We start from the raw sequence: 14,987 nt of genomic DNA on the forward strand, positions 1-14,987 counted from the left end.
AGCAGACTTCTTGGATGTTATCAGAATCAGAAATCTAAAAGTAGCATTGTAAATGTTATTTCATATTGCTAGCTTCAGTCAATGGTGAAATGGGGCCATCTACCTAGAATCACCAGTAAAGCTGCTTTCCTTGTTCTCAGAATAAAAATATAGATTAGGAATTTCTAAAGTCAGGCTTAATTTACATGTGCTACATCCTGGCCCAACAGGCCTTGAGGACAATATCCATGCTTAGAGCAGCCAAAGCATAGAGAGGATCATATGGCCGGCCCCACTAAAAGACACAACTTCCCACACTGACCCATAGCCCTACAGGGGACAACACTGGAGAAACAATGTGAGAATTGCGCCTGATCTGACCCCACCACACTGAGGCAAATGACTAAAGACATACAACAGAATAGCAAGGGGAACAAACAGAGCAAGGAAGTCCCGAGGGAGTACCAAAAATAGACTTTGAGGCCAGAGCTTGGCACCCCATCACACTCGACCAGAAAACACTTCTAGGTTAACAAACAGAACTTGAATTATTTGTAGGCTTTTTCTTTTTTTTTGGTCATTGGTTTGTTGTTGTTGTTTTGTTTTCTTTTGTTGCTTTGTTTTGCTCTGCCTTGTTTTTGTGCATATTATTATTTCTGCAGTTCTATCTAGATAAGATAGGCTGGATACACAATCTGGAGGAGAAAACAACAGGACCGGTGGTTCCAGGGGAACATGGGAGATGGGGTGGTGGGGGAAAGGAAGTGGTGTTAACAAACCCAAAGACAAGGGAACAACAAGTGATCCAAAATCAGTGGCAAAGAGGGTGTAAGAGGTCTGGTAGGGCTTGATCAAGGGCAATGCAACCGAGAGGAATTATTGAAATCCAAATGAAGGCTGAGCATGATAGTGGGACAAGAGGAAAGTAAAAGGAAATAGAGGAAAGAGCTAGAAGGCAAAGGGCATTTATAGAGGTCTAAAAACGGGCATGTACATATGTAAATATATTTATATATGATGATGGGGAAAGAGATCTATGTGTATATATTTATAGATTTAGAATTAAGGTAGCATACAGACATTGGGCCTCTACTCAAGTATTCCGTCAATGCAAGAATATTTTGTTCTATTTAACTGACATTCCATGATGCTCATCTTCCCAATATGATCGCTGAAGACAAAATGGGTGCATAAGCAAATGTGGTGACAAAAGCTGATGGTGCCCAGCTATCAAAGATATAGCATCTGGGATCTTAAAGGCTTAAAGATAAACAAGAGGCCATCTAGGCTGAGAAGCAACAAACCCCACATGAAACAAGCACACCAGCCTATGTGATCATGAGATTTCGAAGGGATCAGTTATCAGGCATCAAAGATAAAAAAAAAATCATATCATTGTGAATGAGGGGAAGTGCAGAGTGGGGATCCAAAGCCTCCTCCCCCACCATTTTTGGACAACTGGACTTCAACTTACAGAAGGGTTGCTGGGATGAGAAAAGCCAGTCAATGTTCAGTGTAGCAATGCTGAAACATACAACTTTCCTCTAGTTATTTAATGCTTCCTCTCCCCCACAATCATGATCCCAATTCTACCTTACAAATTGTGCTAGACCAGAGGATGTACACTGTAGAGATAGGGACTGAAAAACACAGGGAATTCAGGACAGACACACCCCTTAGGACCAGTGGTGAGAGTGGCAACACCAGGAGGGTAGAGGGAAGGTGGGGTAGAAAGGCAGGGGCAACTAATTACAAGGATCTACATATAACTCCCTCCCTGGGGGACAGACAACAGAAACATGGACAGTGTAGGACATGACAAAATAATAATAATTTATAAATTATCAAGGGCTCATAAAGGGGGGGGTATTCAGGCGGGAGGGGAAAAATGAGGAGGAGAAACCAAGGGCTCAAGTAGAAAGAAAATATTTTGAGAATGGTGATGATAATGAATGTACAAATGTGCTTGACACAATGGATTTATTTATTGATTGTGATAAGAGTTATATGAGCCCCCAATAAAATGATTTTTTTAAAAAAAATTCCATGTGCTAAAGGAATATTCACAGTACTAAGAGAAGCCTGGGATGGACTGAATCCTTAGCTTTCTTAGGCATTAAATATAACCTCTATCTTGTCTGATGCTTTCATACACTTGATATGCCTATGATATCTTAAACTTTTATCTCTGTTTCATGTATGTAATATTTACTCTGTAATATTCTGCAAAATGTAATAGTTGTGTCCTTATTTTTTCCATCTAGTTGCCATTTTCTTTAGATGAAAAGCAACAAAAAAGCTATTTCTAATAGTATTTTTCTTTATTAATTCTGAAACCATTGTTGGCATTAAATATATGTATAAATATTTTTTAAAAATTAAAATTAGATCCAAACATTAGGTAACTAAACATATTTGATTAAAGGCTCTAGGAGATATGTTAAAAAGCACTGTTTTTTCTTTAAAGCTGAACATTTTTTGCCTCTTGATATTTATAAAATAAGGTTCACACATTTTCCAAGCTTTTATAATCTGCTGATTTATTTTGAGATGAAAATTGTGGGATTCCCCAACATACTTTTAAGTTTTTAAAAATGTTTATGTCAATAAGCAAGAGTAGACTAAGCAGAGGAAAGTGAACTTTAAGTACTACAGGAAAAAGACTTGTCAAGAGCTGGACTGAGCGACCTAATATGGTTCTTTTGCTGTCATCAGTACCTAAAACGATGAGTAGTAAGTTGTAGTGGAGTGCAACGTCTTAGACCAGGTCACATCCTTGATACAATTGGACGAAGACTCTCCTGGGGTGGGGTCTGCTGAGTTTAAAGAAGACTGTGGGAAAGCTTGTTACTTCTGCTGGATCGGGATCCTGCATCTGGTTTGTTGACCTCCTCCTCCCTGTGGATACCAGGTGTCATCAACAGACTGCTTACCTTGTGTCCACTAGCATGCAGTCTTCCTTCTTCCTGGTTCATCAGACCCTGTTGCTAGACAATGTAGGAGATACCTTCAGCTGAACATGTTACCCACAGACTAGAATCAGACCAGATTTATTCACTTCTACAATCGTGTTAGCTATTTCTTGATATGGATTTATTTCCATTTTGCTTCTCTGAGCTTCCAGCCTAACATACTGCTCAAGACTTCCATTCTGCCAGTGATCCTCATTGGGACCTGGCTTACTTATAAGGAGCCTCCCTGCACACAATCTCCACATCTCTGATGCACAATTCTATAGCTCTGCCACACAAGGGTTTTCTGGTGCTCATGCCTCTTAGGCCTATCTTCCCCCCTTCTATTAGATCTAATTGGTATATCGTGCTGGCTAGTACACTAAATCTTCAATCATTTTATATATGGTGGTAATATACTTAAAATGAGACAATGAAGTCTTCAATTATTAAAGTTGAATCATTTTTTCCTGTAATTCTGTCTTTGTGCCTTCATATATTTTGAAGGTGTCTCCTTAGGTACATATACTCATATATTTAAAATTATTGTATCATCTCTATGGGGCTATATTTTTATCATTATAGAATGTGGTATATTGTCTCTAGCAATCATTTTTTTTGTATTTAATTCTGTTATACTTATATAGCCATTTGCAGCTCCTTTCTGAGTGTCGTTTGCATGTGCAGGGTAGTTAATTGCTTGGTACGACCCGACTAGTCATAGCCTTGTATTTTTAAATCTTATTCTCTACATCCGTGATTATAATCCCTTGTTTTGTGAGTTATCTAGTATGCTAATGAGTCAGGATTAAAATTAGATCTAATTTGGGTCCAACTCCTTAATGGATGATATGACTCTCATCACGACCCGAATTTTTCTTGGAGGACTAGCTGCAATTTGTTGTTAGGTACCATGCAGTGGGATCCACCTCATAGTGGACCGCTGCACAACAGAACAAAATATTATCCTTGCATTTTCACAATTACTCTTATGCTTGAGCACATTGTTTCAGGAACTGTGTCAATCCATCAAGTCTAAGGTTTTCTTTTTTTTTGACTGCCACTATGCTTTACCAAGCACAGTGCCTCTCTCCAGGGACAGGTCTCTCCAGACAACATGTTCAAAATATGTAAGATGAAGTCTTGCCAAAGTTGTTTCTAAAGAGAATTCTGGCCATACTTCTGAGACAGATTTGTTTCTACTTTTGACAGTCCTTGGTACGTTTAATATTCTGCATCAGCAACACAATTCGAATACATTGATATTTCTTCAGTCTTTCTTATTCAATATCCAACTTTCACATGCTTATGAAATAATTTAAAATACCATGGTTTGGTTCAGGAGCATCTTAGTCCTCAAAATAACAATTTAAAGAGGCCTTGTGTAGCATATTTACCCAATGCAATGTGTCATTTGATCTTTTAATTTTTTAATCGATGCTTCCATGAACAATGAGCTCAATATATCTGAAATGAAAAGAACTCAAGAAAAATTCAAGCCACAAATTACAATTTTGAAAGATTTCAGTGGCAAAATATTAAATGATACAGGAAGCAGCAAGAGAAAATGGAAAGAAAAAATTATACAGAGTAACTGTACCCAAAAGAAGTACTTGTTGACAGTCCACCATTTCAGAAGGTAGCATGTGAATAGGAACGAATGATGCTAGGAAGAAGTTCAAACTGCAATGAAAGCATTACCCACCAACAGGGCTCCAGGAATTGATGGAACACCCATAGAAATGTTTCAGAAAGCTGAAGAAGCCCTGGAGGAACTTACTTATCTAGGTCAGGAAATTTGGAAGACAGGTAATTGGTTAGCTTTCTATAGTTCAGGGCATTCCAAAGAAAGGTGACCCAACAAAATGCTCAAATTTCAGAATGAGATCATTGATATCACATGAAGTAAAACTTTGTTTAAGATCATCCTACAATGGGTGCAGAAACCGATTGATAGGGGAGTTCAGGCCAGATTCAGGAGAGGACACAAAACAAGGGATACCACTGCTGATAGCAGATGGGTCTTGGCTAAAAGCAGGGAATCCCAGAAACATGCTTACGTGTGTTTCATGGACTATGCAAAGACATTCCACTCTGTGGACCATAATAAACTGTGGGTAACCTTGAGAAGAATGGGAAATCCAGAACACTTCATTGTGCTCATTCAGAACTTATACATGGGTCAAGAGGCAGTTGGCTGAACAGAATCAGGCACTATTGCATGGTTTAAAATCATGAGGCATGTGCACCAGGGAAGGTTGTGTCCTGTCACCAAACGTATTCAACATCTATGCAGAGCAAATATGAGGGAAGCTGGATTATATGAAGATCGAGGATTGATTCAGTAAGGATTATAAATCAATGTAAGGAAGACCCCAAATCAGCACAACTGGACCAATAGGTAACATCATGATAAATGGAGAAAAGATAGAAGTTTTCAAGGATTTTTGTCTTATTTGGATCCACAATCAAAATGCTCATGGAAACAACAGTGGAGAGTACAAAAGACATCTTGCATTAGGTAAATCTGATGCACAAGGCTTCTTTCATGTTTTGAGGAGCAAGAATGTTACTTGGAGGACTAAAGGGTGTCCGGGTCAAGCCAGGCTAGTCTCTATTGCATGATATGCATATGACAGTTGGACATTGTGGTAGTACACAATCTTGTGTCATTTTGAGAGGATTATGAGTGAAGGGGTGGAATCTAGTCTGTCAATCGGGTCATGTGTGGGCCTTTGTGTGGGCATGGCCCTCTCCTGAGAATTCGGGAAAATTCTGGATTTTCCTTGTTGGAGACTGAAGACACACTCTCTGCTCACTTCTTTGGAGATGCTGTACTGAAAAGCCACATGGTGCAACGTCCTCAGAGCTGGAGAAGACACATGGCTCTACCCTGATGCAGCCCTAGGAACTGTAGGAGTCACATGGAAACCTCTGCCAGCGCTGAGATGCTTACAACACCACTGGACCCAGAAGACTTCCTCTGGGCCTGTGATCTTACTGCATTTGGTGTAATTGCATGTGTTTCGTGAATCTGAAGAGGACTTTATCAATCAGTGGTTCTCAACCTTCCTAATGCCAGGACCCTTTAATACAGTTCCTCAAGTTGTGGTGATCCCCAACCATAAAATTATTTTCGTTGGTACTTCATAACTGTGATTTCGCTACTGTTATGAATCATGTGACCCCTTTGAAAGAGTCATTTGACCCCCAAAGGGATCATGACCCACAGATTGATATTGGTTATGTGGACTAATATCAGACTTATGAACTTGATCTGGACCGGGCTGGGATAATTTCTCAATATTCTATTGCTATTGTATATAAACCTGTTTCTTACACACATATGAGCGGCTATGAATTTGTTTCTCTAGTCTAACTAGACTAACACAGACATTGAAGAAGGAAGACTATAGAAGAATTAATGTATTTTAATTGTGGTGCTGTAGAAGACTATTGAAAATACCATGGATTGACTAAAGGTGAAACCAATCAGTATTGGAAGAGATAATGCCAGCGTACTCCTTAGAGACAGGGAAGGCAAGATTTTGTCTTATATGCTTTGGAAATATTGGGTGAGATAAGCCCTCCGGAGAAGGACATGGTGTTTGTTAAAGTGGAGGAGCACCGAAAATGAGAGAGACCCTCATAGAATGGATTGACACAATGACTTCAACAGAGGGCTCAGGATAAGAACAATGGTGAGGTTAGTGAAAGACTGTGCAGTTTTCTTGTGTTGTGCATACAGTCGCTATAGGTGGGGGTCAACTCAATGACACCTAACAACAACAACAACAGTGATGTTCTCAACAGGGAGAAACATCATTCTCATTCATCTCTTTATGTCTTTAGGCATTATTTCCTTTCGCTCTTTGAAAACGTTAAACATAACTGATTATTTGGAAGGCTTCTAACATTGGGGACCCTGTTGCTGTTAGAAATATGAATTGTGTGACTTTAAGCATTGTAACATCAGGCACTCCAGCACAATGTGATGAATGAATGCTCCTTGTGAGGTTGCAATCTTGCCACAACAGACTGGTCCAAGATTGAACGTTGGCTAATGTTGGCTGGTTTTTGTATGAAGGGTTTCCTAAGGTGCTTTCCTAAAGTATTTGCCAGGAGCTTTGTGTGCACCTTTTATGTGGGGTACATCGTTAACACCCACTCGACAGTTTGCAAACCTGCTTCAGCCATCACTTTCCACTGTTTCAGAGGCTTTGGGCCACAGGCAATCAGATCATGAGATGTCTCAGTTCCTTTGTGGGATGTGCTCCTGACCTGCATACAACCCTGGGATGAGCACTGTTTACTGATTCTGAGTTATGTGGGGGAAGCTTTCAAAATCCAGACAGCCATCCCATTTCCCTTTCGCTATGTTTGTTGTTGTTATTGCTTAACCATAGGGTGGCTAATAGTTGGAATTGACTTGATGACAGTGAGGTTTTGTTTCTTTTTAATTCTTATCACCTCAAACAGCACTAATTTAAGATTTAGCGTGCAAATGTATTTTACAAATTTGACCAGAAAGGCACATTAGTAAAATAACCAGTTCCAAATCAGACTAAAATAGAGATCAAATTCTTGAACTGGTCTTCTAGGGATCCATGATTCTGGTAAATAATTAACTATAATTATTTGGAAATAACAGCCACTTTGCTTTCTCTGATACTGTAAATACAGTGTTATTTTCATGGTCCACAGAGTGACCCTTTCTTAGTGAAAAACTTATTGACGAAAAATTGTTCACCAAGTGGTTGCAAATATTTGGCTAATTTCCAGAGTCTTGAAAAGTCATACTTGATAACATTAATATTTCCCTGCTTTTTTATTGTTTTATAGAAGAGCAAGATTTTGAGCTCCTTAATCTCTACTCATTTGATGAGATGCTGATGTTTCTCTGCTGTTTGTGATTCAGAAAGCCATTATCCTTTTTACTGACCAACAAATTAATAGTCTTAATTTGTTAATTGAAACTTATTTTTGGCAGATTATTGTTATATTAGCTATTCTGAATTATAGATCTATAATAAATTTCTCCAGCCTGTGTTGAATTCATACTACATGTGAGGTAGCTATCTTGATACACACATAGAATATAATTAAGAACCTGACAGCATAATGGAGTAAAAAATGTTTAATCATTATGGATATTGATACATTTTGCCATTAAATACTGGCATTACCTCTCTTTAATTTTAATAAATGTATCCATTATTGCAACTCTTCAAAAGAAAACAATAAGGTGAATTTAGCACCTGAGCATTACTAATGTTGAAAACAGAGTTTTATGAGGCTATAGAACAGGCATTCTTATAACCAGACATTCTTCCTCAGTTTGTTTAACTTGGAACAAGGAGTTCTTAACCTGACTGACATGCATCATTCTAACTTTTAAGCTGTCTACTGAATTAAAACGTGTTGATGAATATTAATTCCCCTCACTAAAAGCTCTGACACTGAGACATTCATGTTGCCTGCTTGTACTAATAAATTGTAAAAAGTCCTGGTGATTTCCTCTAAAGTGTGGATGTTGGCACCTGGAATTGACGGGCATATTTCAGAGGCTGTGCTATAAACTACCCGGTTTTGTCATTTCTGGGGAGCCTCGAAGGTGCCTTTACAGTGCTTCTGCTGCACGTGTTGGATACTTTAGATCCCTTTTGAGGCTGATCTGGGGATTATTTATAATGTACTGAAGTTACCTTATTAGTAGTTGAAATTTCTCCACAGAAGCATGAAGTTTGTTGACACTTATTTTATTGCTGAAATTGTATTTTTGGTGTCTGGGAGACCACTATGAACTTTCACGACTGATGATATGTTATGGCAGCCTAACTGAGAAGTCTCCGTATGCTCATCCCCTAACGGCTCCAAGGGCTTAGACAAGCACCTGAATAAGCCTCAGAAACTTGACAGATAGTACAATTTCACAATGTTATTACATGTCTGTTTCAATTGGCACTTCTAATACCCTCACAAACAGTTTGTGAGGTGGGTAACTTTCCTTTGCAGGAATAGATTTTATTTTTTAAAAATTAGACCCAAACCTACAGCATCCATGCAAATTTATAGGAGGGAAAAATATTAAGGCAATTTTTATTAATTTTGGAACAGTGCTCTTTTGGCACTGATGAGTAATTTCCAAAGCTGGCTTTCTCATGATCAGGGCTGCACCTAGAGACGCAACAAGGATCAGGGAAACGTTCGCGCTCTCTGCTGTGCAGGCCGCCTTTCCTTGGAGAGCTCCATGCCAAGACTAGTGGGCAGGCTGCTACTCTGCTGCCAAACTGGACATTGTCATGCCATCTCTTTCTTAGCATGGGAAGCTCTAACCGTTTTTAAAGGATGCAAGCAAATTAATTTTTAATTTAAAATACCTTATGGACACCAAATTTAATAACAGCATTTTATGTGTGCCTTTTAAAACATTTCTCCTGTAAAATCATATTTGAGGCTATTTAATAGGTTCATTTGGTATGGTTATAGTGAAAGCTATAAACTAAAAAGGTTAGAGCTATATGCAAAATAAACCTAATTTTTGTGAAGTCTAGGGTTTGAAGTGGCATAACTGGTTTTTTGTTGGGCTTCTAACTGCAAAATCTGAAGTTCAATTCCACCATCCGCTCCATGAGAAAATGATGAAATGTTCTGCTTCCGGAGAGAATTTAGATACTCCAATGGGAGGTTCTAACCTACCCTAAAGTGTTGCGAAGGGTTAGAATTGATTCAATGGCAGTGGGATAAGTGGGTAGGGTTTGAAAATGGTATTTATTCATATTTTTATTTGCAAAAAGTATGAGAGACATTTATTAAGTTCATTAAATAATCCCATAACCTTTTTATTCCATATTTCCATGACATTTTTGTAGCTTACAGACACACATATATGTATATATATAAATTCTTTATATGTTTATAGACCTATGCATTGCATATGCAAGTACATATGTATGTATATGTGTGGTATTTGGATGTGTATTATATGTTGATTGATATCTACTATCTATCTATCTATCTATCTATCTATCTATCTATCTATCTATCTATCACATATATATATATTATGAACTGCCGGAAAAAAACAAAGCAAGTACCTCTCAGAAGTGCATCCAGAATACTTCTAGAAAGTGAGGTTGAAAAGACGGTTTCTTATGTTCTTCGGACATATTTATCAGGAAGGGCCAGTCCCTATAGTAGGGCATCATGCTTAGTAAAGTAGAAGCTTAGTGGAAGTGAGGGACTCCCAAACGGGAGGGATTGTTATAGTGGTTGTGAAAATAGGCTTAAACATTGTAAAGATTATGAGGATGGCCAAGGGCTAGGCAATATTTAATTCTGTTTTACATTGATTCACTCTTAGTACTGGCTTGGTGGTTTCTAACAACAATATGTATGCATGTGTGCATGTGAAAACACACACACACATACACACACACAAACATGGGGGTATCCACAATGGGGCTGGGCTGAGCAGAGCTTTCTTCGGATGCATATTTTCTACTAGGCGAGCCTGGAGCAATGTACAATGAGTTAGTGCATGCAGTGGCCTCACCTGGGAAGGTTCTCTCTTGTCACAGATAATTTTTTATAAAAGTCATTTCCCTTGAACCCCATTTTTCTGGAATGGCAAATTTAAGAGAACAACAGGCAGCTGTGAGTTTTTTTTCCTGCTCAGTAAAAATGCCACAGACACTGTTTTGATGTTGAGTAAAGCTTACAAGGACAGTGCTATAGGGAAAACTCAAGTTTATGATTGGCTTTCTAATCGTAAAGAGGTTGACAAAACCTTGTAAAACAAGGTGGATTGTTGATTGATGACAAACCTCATTCTGGATATCCATCAATTTCCAGTACAGATGAAAATGATGACTTGTAGTGCATTTGGTGTTAGTTCCACTAGTTCAGACTGTTAATCAAGCTTTCTATTTAAAAATTCTGAAAATATTGCATAACAGTGTGCAATAAAAAAGGACTGATTTATGGCAGATGAGGGACTGTTTTTGCCCCCACAACAATACATCTGCTCATGCAGCCATCTCAATGCATCAGTTTTTGATAAAAGACAATGCCTCTCATCCCCCATGCACCTTACTCACATGACCTTGCTCTTTGCAACCTCTTTTTGGTTCCACCATTCAAGAGGAACATGAAAGCGCAGTGATTTGACAACATGAGTTTGAAATTTTTTTCCAAGAATGAAATCACAGATTTTAAATATTTATTAAGCATAATGGAGAGTACTTTGAAGGTGATACGTTGCTTTGTAAAAAATTTAAATATATAGCTTTGAAAAAAATCCCCCCTTTTTTCTGCTATCCTCTTGCATATCACTAAAATTAAAATCCACTTTCATGAGAGTGCATCCAACTCATAATGATTCCATACAGGACTTCTGAGCCTGGAAATCTTCATAAGAGCAGATAGACTAATTTTTCTCCCTCAGAGCTAATGCTGGGTTTAGTTCAATACTTGCCTCACAGCACTAGTGCTCCTCCTAGACCTGCAAGTGATTAAAATTCATGAAAAGATAGGATGATAGACCTCTCTCTACTTTATTTATCTAATATTTTCTTTTAATGTTATAACACACATTGATCATGCTGCTGGGATACCAAATATTCTATATAGGTATAGTTGTCCTGTTAGGTAGCTACACTAAATGGGAACTTACACACAATTGAATAGTCTTTCAAAATTGCTATGTCTGGGCAAACACAGGGTTCTCGAAGCATAATTTAAAGCATTGGAGGGGTATCAGAAGCCTGATGTTTGCATGACTGAATTGCTTTAGATAGACAAAGAAAATGGTTGAAGAAGATGGAAAGAAAATGAGATGGGTCAATCACAGCAGAGAGGTAGCATACATGTGGGCTCACAGACAAGAGAGAACATGGCTAAGGGATGTGGAAATTAAGGAACTAGAGATATAATAGACAGAGTCTAATACAAGACAATTTTCATAATTTACATTAATTCATTGTAAGGAGATAAAGTGACTATCAATCTGAGCATATTAAAAAATCTAAAACATTGTGAGATTGGAAATCCTAGAAGAATATAGTGACATCAAGAATTTAAAGCATCTGATTAATGTTTAATAGCTCTCAAAATTTTGTTCCAGTCTACAGGATTGCAATAGTTAGACACCAATATGGATTATATTTTGTTTTATTATATAAATTCATATAGTATGTAATAAGGAAATCACTTAAAATTCATGGTTCAATCTGAGATAAGTTAATTTATCACTAGCTTAAAACAGTAGTAGTATTAATAAGTTCTCTTCTTAATTAGATTCCTTTTTAATATAAATAACAATTTAGTATGTCCAGTTAATATTAACTGTCTTAAAGAAGATAAGAGGGAATTATAAACATATAAAAGCATACTTAAGGATTGTAATTAAAATTCTATGTATTGGGAGTATCAAACAAAAAGAAAACATGAAAGCCTGTTATTAGACATCCTGAACTTTTTCTTTACACAGAAACAATAAATTATAGAACAGTGAATTATTTGACTCTTCTAGTTAAAGTCTCTGTAACTCCCATAAAAAATCTTTTAGTAACAAGGCTGTGTAAGGGAAGTTGTGGCACGAGAATGAAATAAAATATATAATGAAGTATGTGAGTGTTTGCCATGTTGGTGGGTATAAAATGAGCTCTCTCAGAAGCAGGAGATAGGATTTCACCAACAGTTAGAGAGAAGAGCTAGGGGTAGAGAATATCCGTTGGACCCCAAGATCCCATGCCCTGAATCCCCCTGATCCAGAGTCAGTTTTGATACCAAAGGAGCTGCAGAGGAACGGCAGCAGCTAATCCAGGAGTCTGAGGAAAAAACAATGGATTTCCTAGTCCAAAGAGCAAGCAACGCTAAATGCAGGAGGCTGGCTTGTGCAGTGGGGAGCTTTGGGGCACTTAATTAAGGAAGTATGACCTGTGGAGCTGGAGCCGAGTCTTTGTGTTGAGGTTTATATTAGAAAGTTATAAGTTTTGGGGGTTTATTAACTCACTGCAATCGAACAGAGTCCAAATCATAGTGATCCTATAGGACAGAGAAAACTGGCGTTATGCATTCTCAAACCTGTAATTCTTTACTCGCGTAGAATGCTTCATTTTTCTCCCATGTAGTAGTTGCTGATTTGGAACTGACCTGGTTGTTAGCAGCCCAAGAGGTGGCCACTCTGCCACCCAGGATCCCTTGGGGATTTCTTAGCAGCCCCAACTTAGTTTTGTAATTTGTCTGAGCAGGGCAGAGACCCGAGCATTAGAGATGGCCTTGCCTGTAGGCAAGACGAGATGAAACTGTCCTCACTTAGCAACTGCATCCTCCACCTTTTCCACGTAATCTGTAACCTAATAATTTCCCTAATAAATAACTAAAGAAATGTGTATCTTGTCTGAGAGTTCTGTATGGCCCTTGTAATGAGTTATCAAAACCAGTTAAGAGTAAAGAGTGCTGAGACAAAGACAATTGAAGTTATAGTAGAGTATAAGTGGATAAAGGGTGGAGGCATGTGACCTTTATATGGCTGTGATTGGCCTTGAGAGTTGGAGGAAGTCATATATGGCCCCAGGCTATTTCCACAAAACAAATTATCTTCATATTATAAGAAATTTCAAACCTCATGGGGAAGAAAAATTCCCAAGAAGAGAATATTTGAATATGTGACAAAATTCTTGGAAGGTGCCCAAATCTTTCATGCCACAAAATACCTATGACTGGAATTTCCAAAAATCCTGCAATTTCCATGATACTAATCTTGTCTTAGTTGAGTTGGCTCTATTTGTTCAAGCTCTTTGTGCAATGAGCTCATATTTCCATGAAAGATTTATATATGAATTCACTGTATGGATTAATCTCTCTGAGATAGAAGACTGCAAAAACATGAAAAAACATATATGTTTCATGTGGTGGAAACAAGTTTTAGAAATGTTGGAGATTTCAGAAAGGCAGGCTCGACTGAAGTGCAATAATAAACACTCTGGAATGCCCAGTAATATTGGGCAGACTGAGTTCTCAAGATTTGGAAGTGTACTGAGAAGAAATTTTAAAAACTTTGAATCTTTAAACTGTTGATCCCATACAGATTATAAATATTAGCCAACAAGGTTTTAACACAACTACACTCATCTGCATGATATTTTAGAATTATTTGATGTGTGATAAGTTTTATAGTTCAGGTTCATAGAATCAATGTCAACTTGTCTGCTGAGAACTTTTACTCAAGACAGTACCAGGGTTGCCTGCCATTTATACCATTTTTGGCTGTTTTTGTTGCCTGGGCTTCATGTAGCAGACAAGAGGCAATTCTTTTTCTTGCTTATGGAGGAATCCATTCCAATTCATGATGAACCTGTAGGACGAAGTATAGGATTTCCTTAGGTGCGATCTTAACGAGAAGAGATCACTAAGCATTTTCTTTTTTGCAGCAGTTGCTGAACTGCCTATATTTCAGTTTTCTTCTTAGTGCTTTAATGATTGCACCAGCGAGTCTCCTTAACAACAAAACTTAGAAATTAAACTACCCAGAGTTTTGTAAGCTCAGAGTAAGTGTACTCGTTGTCAGCGTGCTCCTAGCAATTAGAAAATAGTTTGCTTAACACAGATCTTGACTAAATGACCACGTGAAATAATTGTTGCTTGAGGAGCCCTGGTATTTTGTGGATGAGCCTTTGCAACACCAAGGTGGGTTGGTGGAGAAGAACCTTGAGAGTTACGTTAGCTACTGAGCCACCTCTTCGCGACTTGAAGACAGCCATAACTCAGTAACTATAGTAATTGGGGCCCCATATATGATTATTTTGGTGAATAGCCTACTAAAATAAGAAGGCAATGAATTAGGCCATTCCTTATATTATACCATTGGAAATATCTTGCGCTCGGAGGGTTTAGCTCAGGGGGATGGAGAGATTAAAGGCAAGACTCGGTCTAGAGTCCAGAGGAATCCTTATGGATTTCTACAATATCACCAACATGCGTGGGTCTTAGTTATTAAATAACGTCAACTTCATTACTTTTAGTTTAGACAGCAACCCAATAGACATGCTTACC

The sequence above is a fragment of the Tenrec ecaudatus genome, chromosome 3 (genome assembly GCF_050624435.1).
Source record: "Tenrec ecaudatus isolate mTenEca1 chromosome 3, mTenEca1.hap1, whole genome shotgun sequence".
NCBI lineage: Eukaryota > Metazoa > Chordata > Mammalia > Afrosoricida > Tenrecidae > Tenrec > Tenrec ecaudatus.